Raw genomic sequence first — 13931 nt, forward strand, 5'->3', positions numbered from 1 at the left:
ATGCAAAAGAGCAGAATTCTCTAGAAAAGGATAAGAAAAGAAAGTTTCACTGCCTTAAGAAGGATATAGCCCTTGTATAAGAAAATACAGATGAAAATAGCTTCAAATTTTCATATTTTTGCTTATGATCTGTGGTTACCCTTTTTCTGTCCTTTTCTCATACTGGGGTGGCTTGTGAAACTGCATATATCATTGGTGTTTCACATACCAGCAAGATCACCCAACGTGTACAGATTTCAGCTCGAAGCACTCATGTGTCTATGCCAAGAACGGTGCAAGAAAGCTACTTGAACAGCTGACTGGAAACATCCATATTTGGACCCATTCCAAAGAAAGGTGAACCAACAAATGTGTAAATTATAGAAAAATATCAATATCATATGCAGGTAAAATATTGTTGAAAGTAATCCAACAACAATTGCAGTAGTACGTTGGCAGAAGTTTGGGTCAAATTCAGAAGGAAATACGGCACAGGAGATATCATTGCTGATGTCAAATGGATCTTAACTGAAAGCAAAGAAACACAGAAAGGTGCTTACTTTTGTTTTATTGAGTAGGCAAAGGGATTCAGTGGGTGGATGCTCACAAAGTACGGAAAGCCTAAAAAGAAGGGGAAGTCCAGAACACTTCAGTGTGTTCATAATGGAGTCTATACACGATCAAGAGTCAGTTATATGGACAGAATAAGAGAATAGTGCACAGTTTAGAATCAGAAAGGTGTGTGTTCATGGGGTTGTATTCTCTCACATTAATTATTCAATTTGGATGATGAGCAAATCAACAGAGAAGCTAAGGCATATGAAGAAGAATGTGGCATCAGGAGTGGAGGAAGGCTTATTAATAACCTATTATATGTAGTTGACAGAACTTTGCATACTAAAAATAAGCAGGACATGCAGCATTTGCTTATGAAGATCAAGCATTATAGTCCTCAGTGGGGATTACAATCAATCTAAAGGAGATATAGAAACATGAATTTTAATAGCTATTCATTTCAGGTATTATCTGTCGTAGTAATTTTAACATTTAAACTTATTTTCTGTATTCATAATGCTTAAATTATTAAATATTTAAATGAATCACTGTCAACATGAGAGAAAATATGAAGCATTCTTAGTACCTTTTGCTTTGCCATTTATTTCAAAATTTCCTTTGGAAACCCCAGGGGTCAAAGTACACATTTATATCATTTGCCAAGGGTTTGTAGACACAAATCCCTATTTGAGTTCATTTCGTGTGACAGTAAGCATGATATGTCATGAAGGGTTTTTTATGATTAGGAGCACTATTAAGTGGACAAAAAGTTGATTTTCCACAGCAGAAAAATGGCATGGAACACTTGACATATTTTTTGTTGTTGTTGAAACCTGCTGGAGTTCAAGGTCAAAATGACAAAATCACCTAAGCTTTGTTATACACTCTATAAGCACTGAAAATTGTATAGACTCGTTCAGAATTCCCTTTGATGTCAGTCTATTCAATCCTTACATGATCTAAATGTGAGGACAGGGAGGAAAATGCTGCTGTTGACGGTGTTGCTCAGTGCTGCGAAGCCAGTCTGACACATTGCAGCCCTCTGCATGGCAGAAGGGAACACTGCCCTGCCCTGGCCATCTTTACGATGTTTCCTATGTTTGAGCCCACTTATGAAATTTCAAAGAACTATTGCCATATAACATTCATTTTCAAATGAATTCACATAATGCTTCCTGATTAGATTAAATAGTTATGATAGAACAACAGAAAGAACACGCAACTGAAGTGTGTCACCAATTTGAAACATAGCAGAATGTGCTGCCGAGGGCACTTTATGTCTGAATCTGATGTGTCACAGTTGATCTAATAAAATGCCAGGTCAATGGGCATGTACTAAATAAGTCTAACCAGAAGAGCCAGACGTGATTCATTGACATAACCAAATTGAATTGCAGCTGAAATTAGCATCTTCCTTTAAAGCAAATAAAGCAGCATGATAAACAAAATATGTCTCAGTTGATGAAAATAACCAACAGACATTTATCTAAGTGCCAAGATGATAATCAAAATCAAATCTCACCCTTTCTCTTTCTTTTTTAGATATGTAAGATACACACTGAAAAATTGCATCAAAGTCTGTTAAGAAGAAGGGAGGCTATTTTGTATAAGGCATATTTCAGGAGAACTGTTAGATAGCCTTAGAGATAGTACCAGAATTAACTTTGTGACCGCAAGATCTGGGCTTATCATTTTAGTGAGGTAGTTACTTACTATGGCTCTTCGGAGACTGGGTGGAAGCAATCACCGAGAGAAGGTAGAGAGGACTCGAATTCAGAGACTGGTCAGTTTAGCCATTCTGCTGAGTGTAAAAATGAACCTGCTCAGAAGCAGGGGCAGAGAATTCCAAGAGCAGCACTTGGAGAAGTCATGTTTCTCAAGGACCCAATATGGAGAAGCATCTGCAGGAGACACCATAAAGCAGGATCTACAATTACAACAGAGACCAACAGAAATAAGAATTGAGTGCACAACCCACAGAATGAGTAAAGCTGAATGCCTTTAGACAGGAGATTATCTTGCAGAAGGTGGTGCCTTTTGGCCATTTATAAATAGCAAAAACTTGTGTAAAATATTTCTCTAGCAGCGCAGAGTTCAAGGGGCCACATGGATAAGGGGCTGAGAATTAACGAAGGGGGCCTGCCCGCCACAAGGTCTGAGTAGACAAAAACATTGCATCCTTAACCTTTTCTGATCCTGACTTGATGTACCCTTGTCTGTGAATTCTGGTTGGCCATTTCAATGGATTATTAAACCAATCATAGGAGTAGATGTTATAGGGGGAGGGGGAATAGTAGGTGCCAGAAGAGGTAAAAGAATAGGGTGGAGGTATGTCTGATTTCTCTGCCTTAAGCATTGGCCTAAGGCAGAAGTTGGGTTTTCTTTCCCTTTTATGTAGCCAGACAAAGTCAGACTTGGTTCTCATGCCATTTACTCAATCATTTAACGTAAAGTGACCTGGCGTACCAAGGGTGAACAGCGGGGTTGAGTAGCAAAAAGTTGGCAGTTCTAATGTATTTAATAGTTCTACAAAACAAAGAGCTGACAATCTGCTCTCCTACAAAGTACTGTCTGAAAAATCCTCTTTTATTGTTCTTATTTAAGTATTAACTGCATGAAAGAGTAAACTATCTTTCTGTATATATAGTCTTATACCTACAATGGTCACTAAGGCAGTGAACTGGCTGCTAAATTATTTTAATCCCATTACGGGTTCAAAGCCATCAGTTATGGGGAGAACGATGTGACCGTCTTCTTCCATGCAGATTTTCTCAGAAACCTACATGAGCAGTCCTAATTTGTCCCAGAAACTCAGAACCGACACTTTGGCAGTAGGTGTGGGAATCTCTAAGACAGTGGTTCTCAACCTTCCTAATGCCGTGGCCCTTTAATACAGTTCCTTATGTGGTGGTGATCCCGCAACCGTAAAATTATTTTCATTGCTACTTCATAACTGTCATTTTGCTACTGTTACGAATCAGACGAGCCCTGTGAAAAGGTTGTTTGACCCCAAAGGGGTCGCGACCCACAGGTTGAGAACCACTGCTCTAAGAGAGACCATTTCTGTTTTAAGGTATTCAATTGTGGCATTCCTGTTATAGCAGAAGCAAAAGAAGAAGACATTATTTTAAATAAAGTCTTTTCTTCATTCATCTGTCTATGTATGTGGCTATCTGGATATCTGCCTACTTTGTCAGTTTATTTCATCCATGTGTTAGTCAGCTTAGACTAGAGAAACAAATTCATGGACACACATATGTGTATAAGAAGGAGGTTTATATGCAAGAGCAGTTGAATATTTAGAAAATATCACAGTCCGGTCCAGATCAAGCCCATAACTCCGATCCCAGCCCATATGTCCAATACCTATAAAGTCCTCTTCAGACTCATGGAATATATGCAATGACACCAGATGCAAGAAGATCACTGGTCAGTGGGTGCAAAGTCTTATGGTTCCAGCAGTGTTTTAAGCATCTCAGTGTTGGCAGTGGTTTCTGCATGGCTCCTCCAGGTCCCAGGGCACAGGGTGTATCATATATTGCCACGTGTCTTGTCAGTTGAGCATCTTTCAGTAAATGAGCCAAGAGAGAGTGTGTCTCCAGCCTCCAAGGAGGAAATACAGGAATTCCCAGAATCCTCAGGGGAAGGCCATGCCCACGCAGAGGTTCATTGGCTATTACCCATTAACAGACTAGACTCTACCCCTTAACTCTCAATACTCTCAAATCCCAAAGTGACACCAGATTATGTAACAACCACAATAACATATCAATACCTGTAATTGTTTATATTACTGAATGAAACATTTTCAGTACCAAATTTATCAAATATTAAGATTGTTTTTATATTCACACAAGAGTTGGACAATGGCTAAGGAAAATTGTAGAAGAATGCGTAGATTTGAATTATGATGCTGGGGATGAATATTTGAAATTCTGGGGACATCCAGAATTAATTCGTGTGTGTGTGTCAAAAGTACAATCAAAATGCTCCTTGAATGTGAGGATAATGAGACTTCATCTTCCATTGTTTGGATGTGAATCTGCAGAGACCAGTCACTGGAAAAGGGCATCATGTTTGGCAAAGTAGTGTGAGAGAGTAAGAGGAAGATGCGCAAGTTAGATTGACGTAGTGTCTACAACAGCGATCTCAAACATAAATAAGTTCATTCAAAAATGATTGTTAGGATAGGACAGGCCTGGGCAGTGTATTTTGAGTAGTTGGATACAGGTTTGCTGGGTCAGAACTGACTCAATGGCGCCTAACATGAGCATCAACAGCCACAACAATAACAATGCAACATTAATGCTTTAATTTTGTCTTTACCTCATTTGTAAAGTTGTTTACATAGATCAAAGAGGATCATATATTAAATAATAAAATAACTACATTGTTTATTATGGACAATAGATGAGAATTGTTCAGTACATAAATTATTCATACAAGTTTCAACATACATGTGCTTTTCATCATACTGTGAAGCAAAATTTTTTTTAAAACATTTTATTAGGGGCTCATACAACTCTTATCACAATCCATACATATGCATACATCAATTGTATACAGCAAATCTGTAGAAGCAAACTATTTTTAATGGCCTGGATATGGTTTCATCTAGGAAATCACAGATAATTTAATTTTGTATTTAAATATCAAGTGTCTGCTAAAGATTTTAAGTCATTATTTATTATATTTAGCTACTGACAGCTTTCAAACCTCAGTCTCTCCTTATCCTCCAGTCTCACAATTGGACAAGCTGGTATGAAACCCCAGAACCTCCCTCCATAAATGGTAGAGTCAAGCTTTGCTGTCGGCCTTATTCTTTGTTGTTGTAGATTGTCTTGCACTTGATTCTCACTCAGAATTACCAAAAGAACAACAAAAGAAAATATTTCCCTGTCCTACAATAATCAGATAGTGTTCTGCCTTGATTCATAAGGTTTTCACTAGGTGCTTGTGAAAACCCTCATTGGCTACTTCTCTCTCTCTCTCTCTCTCTCTCTCTCTCTCTCTCTCTCTCTCTCTCTCTCTCTCTCTCTCTCTCTCACTCTCTCTCTCTCCTTCTCTCCTTCCTTTTGTTCATTCTTTCTTTTATGTGGATAGGCATTTTCTTTTCCATGGTCTGTCTTAGTCTGTAATCTGTGGTAAACATGTCCACCATTAGTGTCTAGTTGATGTTTGGAATGCCAGTGGTAATAGTTTATGAGACCACAGCAACACATAAGCTATCACCTTATGAAATATTGACAGGCAGATAGTGTCCCTTCTCCTAAACACCATACAAACACATGCTAATCTTCTTTCTTTGCCCTTTCAATTGGTTTCAGATCTGCTTAATAGTCTCTGTGCTCCCCCAAATCCTCATTTTATACATAGTAATTATTCTCATTATGTCTATATGTATATGTGACATCATCAACCCTGATCCTCAAAACAAAACCAAAAACTACTGCCATCTGTGTATTGATGTCAATTCATAGTGAATCTATAGGACGGGATTTAAGTGCTCCTTGAGTTCCTGGGACTGTTGCACCTCTTTCTTTTAGTAGTTCCTTTTACATATAACTCATATATCATACAATTCAATAGCTCAATCACATTGAGTTGGACAATCATCTCTCTATGGCAGTAGTACAATTACATGAGGAGTTGTAAAATCATCCCTTTATGACAGTAGAAAACTCCATCTGCCCTTGGAATGGTTGATCTTCATTTTGCAGCTCAACTCATAACCACTGTGCCAACAGGCTGAACATCATCAGGGACAGCCTGATCAAATTCTTGGGTGGGAGACTATCTGCTCTCTGCAGATGGCTAGAGTACCACTATTATATTATCTCTATTATAAATGCAGTTATAATGATACTTCAGTTTCATTTCAATTGTTAGCAAGTAGATATTTTTAAAATGAAAAAGCTCAAATATAATAATTTTAATGTATATTTGAAGAAATCTCCAGTTAGGTCAAACTTGTTCTCAAGCTCGTGTTCTGTGACACGGGTGGGACCAGAGAGAGAAAACACCATCCACTTCACAAAAAACAGAAGGCAGCTTATAGAAGGAAAAATAAAGGAGGACTTTCACCCCTGTACAGCCTCAGAAACCCATAGGAGAGTCACTCTGAGGCAACATTGACTCGATGGCAGTAAGTTGGTTTGGTAGTCAAGATTTGGCACAACCTATAGCCTATCTTTCCCCACGCCAGCTTCCAGGATTAGGAAGGGCATCCTGCTATCTCCTAAACTAGTTTGGGAGTGCTCATAACCATGCGCGTAAGCCCGACAGGCCCTCAAGCCTGGACAACTTGAGCAGAGACCCAAATCCTCTGTGATGAATCAGCAGGGCTGCAGCCATCTTTGGGGATGTACTGAAATTTCCCTAAAATATAAACAGATTGGCATAAATCAATATGAGGTATTTATCCTTAATTATGAGAACTAGAGAGTAAAATATTCACAATTACCCACATAGTTTTTTGCCCTCAATAGGGTCATATTATAGTTCGAATTTCTGTTTATAAAATGAGGAAACTGATTGAAATAATCTAACAATGCTAGTTTATTATCAATTTCTTAAGTACATACTTTAAAATAGCATACTACATAATCCATTAAAGAAGCTGTATTATTTCTGATATCATTAATGACAAAAAAATTAAATCACTTATCTTTATTTTAGGTAATTAAATTGTTATAGAGCAATGCATTTTCAAAGTACTTTAAAGATGCAATTATTAAGAACATAATAAATGTCTTGTATTTTAATGTATTTGAAAGTTATATTAGAAATACTTAGCATGGACTTTATTCAAATTGTTCAACATGGTTCTTCTCTGTCACTCTGGAGATAGGCGACCCTGGAGAAGACACCGTGCTTGGTAAAGCAAAAGGACAGCAGAGAGGAAGAAGTCCCTCTGGGAGCTGGATTGACCCAGCTGTGTCAATGGGCTTAGACATGAGGTTGGCACAACAGAATGAAACACTGTTGTGGCTATGGTCACTATGGGGCAGAACCTACTCGACTGTCCCTAACAACACCGTCACATTCTAAGTGACAGATTTGATCTCCCTAAGAATATTCTCCTCTAAAAGATGATTTTGAACCTGCTACACCTATTCCCTTGAATTTGGGTGGCTTACAATGCCAGGGAGTTACTATGGTCTGATTTCCAATAATAAGCAATATGTTTTATGCCCAGCCCTTTAGATAAATTTCATCTAAGCATTTTTATATAATATCCTGTCTAAGTTTCAAATAAATTGGCAGTTGTGACTCCAAGACATCTTAGAGGATGTACCTTCAGCCAGCCTTGCACCTCGCCAGGCATTCCCCTCAGTTCATACTACTTAGAGCAGAGAGGATTTTGTCCCACAAATTCCTTTCCAAATTGAGGGCTTAGGAGTGATTTGTTATGGAAAAAGATATTGCTGGGACAGTATTATGTAAATACATCAATTAGGAATATTCTTATACATATGTTGTTTTTCACCTCTGTACCATATTTTATTAACTCTTGTATTAAAGTTCAATAAATATATCTATCAAATGGAATTGACTGAAGTCTGTGGACAGATGTTCACTAACATATTCTCACAATTAAACACACATATCACACAGCAGAAAATGACATCATAAATCCACACTAAACCTACACAAGCTCAAGTAAGTGCTCACCAAAGAGATAATGATATTAATTGATATTTTGATTAATAAGTATTTTTCTACTTGAAAAATATTGCGAGAAAAATAACTTCTAATCTTATGTTGAAGGCCTGTCACTTAAAGAGTTATTCAATTTAAAGTCCATAGTCTCATTTATTTTCTATTCTCAAAAGATACAACAACCATTATCTGAATTACTCTACTTTCACTTACACTTATTTTTGCATTACTTTTCTTTGACATTTGTTTCCAAGCTACTGACCTGGTCAGTAATAGAACAAACTATGATAAGACCTTTCATATATACATGGAGAATTCAGGATGCCTATAATTCAACTATGTACACATTTATGCATTTGGCTATAATTGAGAAACAAAAGTGTTCTTATTTCTGTTATTGTTTTTTCTGATCTAAATTAATGCTTTTAGGTAATTTTTTATATGTGCTCCAAAATAGTATGGCAAATTTAAAATATGGCATAGACAATTTAACTTTTTATTCTTCAGATAAATATTGGAAAAATTAAAATTTCAACTTTTTATAGGTTCCTCAAGTGTACATTGAATTTTAAATAATCAGATTTTCATTTAAAGTGACAGTATGCTAATTGACTTTTTAAAAACTTAGGTAAAGGATGAAATATATGTCCGGCATTTAGGTGAGCATATCCAAATCATTTGAAAGCATTTTATATATATATTCAATTTGTAATTCCATGAAGTATGTTGTTGATTTGTCTCTCTTGATGAAAAAGTACATAGTTTCTTATAAAGAAAAAAATAAAAACACTCAGTAGAGATTTGTGAAATATAATCAGTGTATAAACTTGAGGTTATAGGTTTTTCTGGCTAAATCTGTTCATTTAAATAAATGAAGAAGTACATCTTTAGGAGGCACACAAATGTGGACTGAGAAACATTGAAGGTGGATTACATAAAAACTACTTTATAAACAAAATGCAGACTACATGAATAGTTCTATATATAAAATGTACTGAGGTTGTTGCTGCTAGATGCCATCGAGTGGTTTGCAACCCACAGGGACCCAGTGCCCAACAAAGCAAAACGCTACCTGGTCTTGTGCCATCCTCACAATTGTTTCAGCCACAATGTCAGTCCATCGCCTTGAAGTGCTTTCCTCTTTTTCATTGCATCTCTGTCAGTCTCGCCTGGAAACATGTTCATAGTATGTAAGACACAATTTCACCATGCTTGCCTCTAAAGAGCACTTTGGCCATACTTCTTCAAAGATAGATTTGTTTGTCCATTTTACTGTCAATATTCTCCTATAGCACCACAAGTCAAATGCCCCAATTCTTCCTCTGCATCCAACTTTCATATGCATATGAGGCAAATGGAAATACCATCGCTTGGGTCAGGTGCAACTTCATCCTCAAGGTAACATCCTTGCTTTTGAATACTCTGAGGAGGTCTTGTGCAGCAGTTTTACCTAATCCATTTCATCTTTAGAACGCTTGATTGCTGCTTCCATGAGTTTTGACTGTAGATCCAAGCAGACAAAACCCTTGATACTCTTTTCTCCATTGATCATGATATTGCCTATTGGTTCAGTTGGGATTTGGGTCTCCTTCACATTGAGTTGTAATACATACTTAAGTCAGCAATCCATCGTCACTAAGTGCTTCAATTCCTCCTCACTTTCAAGCAAAATTATGTCATCTGCAGAGCAGACCGTCTCCAACTCTGCTGCCACATTCTTTTCATATATTCTAGAGTCTCTGATGACTTGTTCAGGCTTCAGATTCAATGGGTTTGTTGAGAGGACACAATTCTGTTGTATACCTTTCCTGATTTCAAACCACGCACTATTCCATTTTACTGTTCACTCAGCTGCCTCTTGAGCCACGTACAAATTCTGCATGAACACAATGAAATGTTATGGAATATACATTTGACTCAAAGGTATCTCATAGTTTGGTATGATCCACACAGTGGAATGCCTTGACATCATCAATAAAACCCAAGTAAATACGTTTCTAGTATTCTCTGATTTTAGCTAAGATTCATCTGGTATCAACAATGATATCCTTCTTCCATGGACTTTGATGAATCACTCCTGAAACAGGGACAGCACTTCTGGCATCTAGTATTCCCAGAATAGCAAATTTAATGAGGAGGTACCCCCCCAAAAATAAACAGAATTGTGCTGGGTGGACTGTAGCTTTTATAATATGCATTTTTCCTGCTTGGCAAGCATCAAGCACTGCTCTGAGTTAGTGCACCTGCTGGTGTCTCTTGGGAAAGTTCTCTCTACTCACAGTGAATTTTTTCATAAAAACAGTTTCACTTGAACCTCGTTGTTTGTCATGATCAATTTAAGAGAATAGCGCTTGGCTGTGAAATTTTGTTTCCTGCTCTGGAAAAATGCCACAGAAACTGTTGGGATTTTGAACACAGCTTACAAAGTCCATGGTACGGGAAAAACTCAAGTGGATGAGTGGTTTAGCCTTTTCAAAAAGGGTGAATGTCGATTGATGACAAGCCTCATTCTGGACATCTATTAACTTCCTAAACGGTCAAAAATGTCAGCCCGCAGTATAATTGGAATTCCTTCCACCAGGTCAGACTGTTAATCAAACTTTCTATTTAGAGGTTCTAAAAAGATTGAGTAAAAGTGTGAGATAAAAAGGCCTGATTTGTGGCAGACATGGAACTGGTTTTGCCACCACGCAATGCACCTGCTCAGGTAGCCATCTCAGTGCACCAGTTTGGGGCCAAAAAAAAGCATTCCTCTCTTGCGGCATGCACCTTACTCAATGCAACTTTTTTTTGTCTCCACGAATGAAGAGGGAAATGAAAGGACAGCAATTTAACAAATGTAGAAAAGGTGAAGAATAAAACAAGGGCGGTGCTGTCAGCTATCCAAACAGATGAGTTTAAAAAATGTTTCCAAGAATGGAATCACAGATTTGACAAATATATTAAGTGTAATGGGGAGTACTTTGAAGGTGATAAGGCTTTTTGTGTAAAAAAAAAACAACCCAAGTACATACTTTGAAAAAAACATATCCAGTTTTTGGGGTAGTACCCCCTTGTAAAGTGTTCAACACCAGTCCATTTCAGTTCAAGGATATTAAACTTTATGCAATCCATTTCATTTTTCATGTTTTCCAATGTTCCTAGATTCATACTTGGCACATCTTAATTTCAGATCATTAACGGGTTTTTCCCCCCAGCTGTTTCTAATTTCCTTGATTCGTGTCCCATCTGCAGAGGAAGATCCCGAAGGATCCACTCCCACGGACTTTACCCCACACATAACCACGGTGGACGCCACTCAGATCTATTTCATCACGTTTGGGGTGTACCACTTGTCTGTGAGCTTGTCTTTTTGTGGTGACTTTTATATTACTATGATGCTGCAAATTATGTCACTGGTATTTCCAATCCGGCAGGGTGACCCGAAGTGATCAGGCTTGAGCAGAGCTTCTAGAGTAAGAGCAGACTACAAAGAACTCGGCTCCCTGTTTCAGAGGAAGGAGCCACTGACAATCTCATGCAAAGCTTCCTAACATTGTCTGATTCTGAAGGTCTAATCAATAGGAGCAAGGGTAGTTTCTGAGATGGTGCTGAAGGATGGGCCCCTCAGGGCACAGGGTACTTGAAAGGTACTTGTATTTGATATTAAAAGATGTAGTAAAGTTAAAATGCAGTATCTTATCATTTGATCTCCCTTGTGACCTGTTTTAAAGTTATTTCATTAGAAAAAAAAGAGAAGGGAAAATATTCTTGGAGTAAGCCTTCGGTGAAATCCCTCTCACCGTAGACGGGGGCTGTGAATAGGCTTGCCATCATGCAGAAGGCATTAGAAAGTGGATGTTGCAGATTCAGTTAGGCTAAAATTTAATACCTTATCATTTGATCTTCATTTTTATCTATTTTTAATTTGTTCTAGTTTTTAGGATTTTCTACTTTCTTTTTGAGGTTTGTCTCTGTTTTGCTTTGCTATTTTTGTTAGGGTTTCTTGTTTGTTTGCTTTAGGGTTTGAATGTTTTCCTGCATATGAAATCCAGGCTAGGTACATCTATAGAAACAGTCACTGGAGTAATGGTTTCCGGGGATATGGGAGAGACGGGTGAGGGGAAACTGGAGCTTACAGCAATGGGCACAAGAACAAAGAAAATGTCCTACAATTGATTGTGGTAACGATTGTACAACTCTCATTATTATTGTACTATTTATTTGTACAGTTGCAAGCTATTTGTCAACAAAATGGTTAAATCCCCCCCCCAAAAAGTAAAAACAATAGAGTAAAGTTCCCAAGATTTTAAAACAAAATGAAATCATTCTACTTGTAGTGACTAAAATTAAAAGTCCCAGAAGCTGCAAGCAGTCTAAATCAGGGAATCAACATTTTACATATGAAATCTTTCTATATTTTAGCTCTAGGCTAGATTTCTTTGATTTCTGTTATTTTAGCTTGACATATGATTAACTTGTTCTTATCTTTTATTTTTCTAACTCCAGTTCTTTGCACATCCTATTATAAGACTTTGTTTCGTCTTCTAGAGGTGCCCTTTACAGTTTTTGTTGAGCTATTTTACTTTATCATTGTTTCCATTTCATTAAAACATTCTCCAATACAGATGGAATTTCTGAGATTTGGGTGACATGAGCTTTGATAGCATATTTGTTTCCCTGAATTTCTAGGGACTTTGGTTTTCATCTCTTGGGATGCTCTTGTCCTCTCACAGCTCATCAGGTGTCCTGTCGTTAGTGCTTGATGAGTCAAATCAATCCTTGAAATGCTCGAGAAAGTAAAGGTGACATTTTGGCTCTAATAGTCTTCTTTAACTTTTCTTCAGTTTCAACTTGAACTTACAATGGAGCAATTGATGGGCTGTTTCACAATCAACCTCTGGTCTTTGATTAGCCGCTGGTTCTGAGTTTTTTCCCTGGGGTCTTCCCACAGATGTAGTCAGTTTGATTTATGTGTATTCCATATGCAGTCTATGTAGATCTTTCTGCTTATATTGTTTAAAATAAGATTTTGCAATAATGAAGCCATTACTCTTACAATGTTATCACACAATCTCAGCTACATTTATATCATCATGGCCATATTAAACAAGCACTCTTCCCATCGCTTTGTTCCCAATTCTCCCATTCCAATCACCAATAATTATTCATGCATCTTGATAATGTATTTCATCAATTTTAGGCTGAAAAATATGATAAACTTTTTCTCAATTTCTTCATTCCTAGCTTCAGTTGTTGGTGACTACATTTGAATGGTAGTCACATGGCTGGTTTTACTTGTATGTACATAGATATTATTCCATCACAGAGAACATTATACTTTGAGATAGATCTTTAAGTATTTGTTTTGATAGTGAGCACAATGCCATTCCTCTTGAATTTGTTATTTCTGGCATAGCAAACCATAAGATTGTCTGATTAAAGATGGTAAGCTTCAGCCCATATCACCCACTAAAACCTAGGAAACCAATCTTTAGATATCTCATTTCATTTTTCAATGTTCTTATGTTCACACTTCCTAAATCCCATGTTCTGGTAATGAATAGTTTGCAGCTGTGTCTTCTCATTTTGAGTTCTACTCCATAACAGATGAAGATCTCCAAAGTTTTATTCCATCCATATCAATAACATTGACTTTAGTTTGAGAAGGCAGCTCTTCCTCAGTCTTTTTTTTGAATAACTTGTGGTATGAGGTACTCATCTTCCAGCACTACATCTGATACTGTTCACTGATG

This window comes from Tenrec ecaudatus, chromosome 2, assembly GCF_050624435.1.
Source record: "Tenrec ecaudatus isolate mTenEca1 chromosome 2, mTenEca1.hap1, whole genome shotgun sequence".
NCBI classification, from domain to species: Eukaryota; Metazoa; Chordata; class Mammalia; order Afrosoricida; family Tenrecidae; genus Tenrec; species Tenrec ecaudatus.